At 64.0% G+C, this 1,755-nt stretch overlaps 1 protein-coding gene across 2 annotated transcripts in view; it reads right to left on the bottom strand.

Annotated features, from left to right (window-relative positions):
- The window catches only part of ELF4 (E74 like ETS transcription factor 4), a 49,048-nt gene extending 47,305 nt beyond the window's left edge, over positions 1-1,743 (bottom strand). For both annotated transcript variants that reach the window (XM_017881116.1, XM_017881118.1), the window contains exon 1: positions 1,524-1,743. The gene's annotated coding sequence lies outside the window, so the exon portion shown is untranslated. The remainder of the gene's footprint in view (positions 1-1,523) is intronic.
- Between the last annotated feature and the right edge of the window lie 12 nt (positions 1,744-1,755).

Consider the following 1,755-nt stretch of genomic DNA (forward strand, 5'->3'; position numbering starts at 1 on the left):
CCCCCCCCCCCCCGGACCAGCCCCCAACAAGAGATCTCAGGCTCTGAATCCAGCCCCAGAAACAACCACATGCAAGGTAGCCTCTTCCTCACACCAGCTGTCTGGGATAGGAAGTCCTCCCTGATAATCTTCACTGAACTCCAGAGAGCTCCCCATAAGCTGCTCCTGTACTGGATGCACTGAGTCTGAATTAATGGTCGAGAAAGCACTTTATAACCAGGAAAACCCAGTGTAACTAACTGCAAGGAAGGACTGGCATTCTTGCTGGGCATACGTGTTCCCCGGGCATTTTCAGTGCCAAAGTCTCCACAAAGGGAAGAGCTAGAACTGTTCCCTTCACCCACCTCCAACCTGGCACTCGGGCCAGGGGTCAGCTCGCAGGGGGTGAGTCCCCAATGGGCGTGCCCACCAGCTGTTGGGGCTGAGCAGTGGTGGTTCAGGCCCTGGGGTGGTGACCTCACTTCCGCTCCTACCTCCCCACCTCCCCAGCACTCCTCCCATTTGAGGCCCCACCAGGCCAAAATCGAGAAGTCCAAGGTTAACTGTTCCTTCCCACTTTAAGAGCTAATTAAAATAATTAGCCACAATGAACTGTCAAACATTAACCAGAAGAGGCTGCAGGACCAGACAGGCCTCTCTATCACAGGCCTAGGGATGAGGGGCAGGAATCAAATGGCCATCAAATCCCTCAGCTGGGGTATGGTGGGGGGCGGGGGCGGCCCAGGAGGACCTCACTGAGCCGAGGTGCCAAGGGTTCAGGAGGTGACTCTGGTCAGGAAGGTGATGTCCAGGCATACGGTGGTGAGAAAAAGGCGTCAGGATTAGGGTGCGGTGGAGGAGCCAGGAATTCATAAAGCGGTCATCGCCTCAGCAGTCCCTCAAGCCTCCAAAGCAAGGCGCTGGCGTGAGGGGACCCCGCACGGTGCGGCTGCTGAGTCCCCTAGGCGGCGGCCCGGGAGGGAACGGGGAGGCGGGAGAGCCGGGGAGAGCGGGAACGCGGGAGCGGGAAGGCTGGCGGCTGGCTCACAAGGAAACTCCGGCCCCTGCCAAGAGGTCTCTATTTTGGCGATCCAGTTCTCCAAGTCATAGGTCTGCGTGCGCGTGTAAGCGTGTGACCCTAAAGCCCTGGCCCCAGAAGCCCCGGGGGCAGTCGGATCAATCTAGCAGCTCCGCCACAGTCCGCCCCACCTCCTCTGCCCTCGGGCGCCCAGCTTCTGGGGGCCCCGCTGTCACGATCGGCCCCGTCACGGAACCCGGGCTGCTGGGGGCGAGGGAAAACAGGGGTCCCTACCCCGACTCCCCGACTCGGGGAATCCATTCCATTTCCATCCCGGGATCGAGAGCCCGGGTTCTCCAGCACACGCGCGGCGGGGCGACGCCAGGGCGGCTCGCGACACGCCGCGACTCTCCCGCCCTTCCCCGGGCCCCCAGCCCCACGCTGGGGCCCCAGTGCTCTCGATTCCGCCCTCAGGCAAACTTTTCCAGGTCCCCGAGGGCTCGAAGAACCGGCGCCATCGACGTACCTGAGGCCGAGTGGCTCACGGGCCCAGCTTGGTCGCCGGGCCGGGGTCTGTCTCCGTGGTCCCCTCCCCGCTCCGGGGGCCGAGACGCGGGTCCCCAGCCCCGCCAGCCCGTCCTCTCCCCTCGGAGGCCGGGCGAGTGGCGCCGGGAACTCGGCGCCGGCGAAAGGAGAAGTGGAAGTCGAGCGCGGCGCCCGGTCCGTCCCCGCGGCCGCCGGGGCCGCAGTCCCCCGCC

The sequence above is a fragment of the Rhinopithecus bieti genome, unplaced genomic scaffold (genome assembly GCF_001698545.2).
Source record: "Rhinopithecus bieti isolate Rb0 unplaced genomic scaffold, ASM169854v2 scaffold_13130, whole genome shotgun sequence".
NCBI lineage: Eukaryota > Metazoa > Chordata > Mammalia > Primates > Cercopithecidae > Rhinopithecus > Rhinopithecus bieti.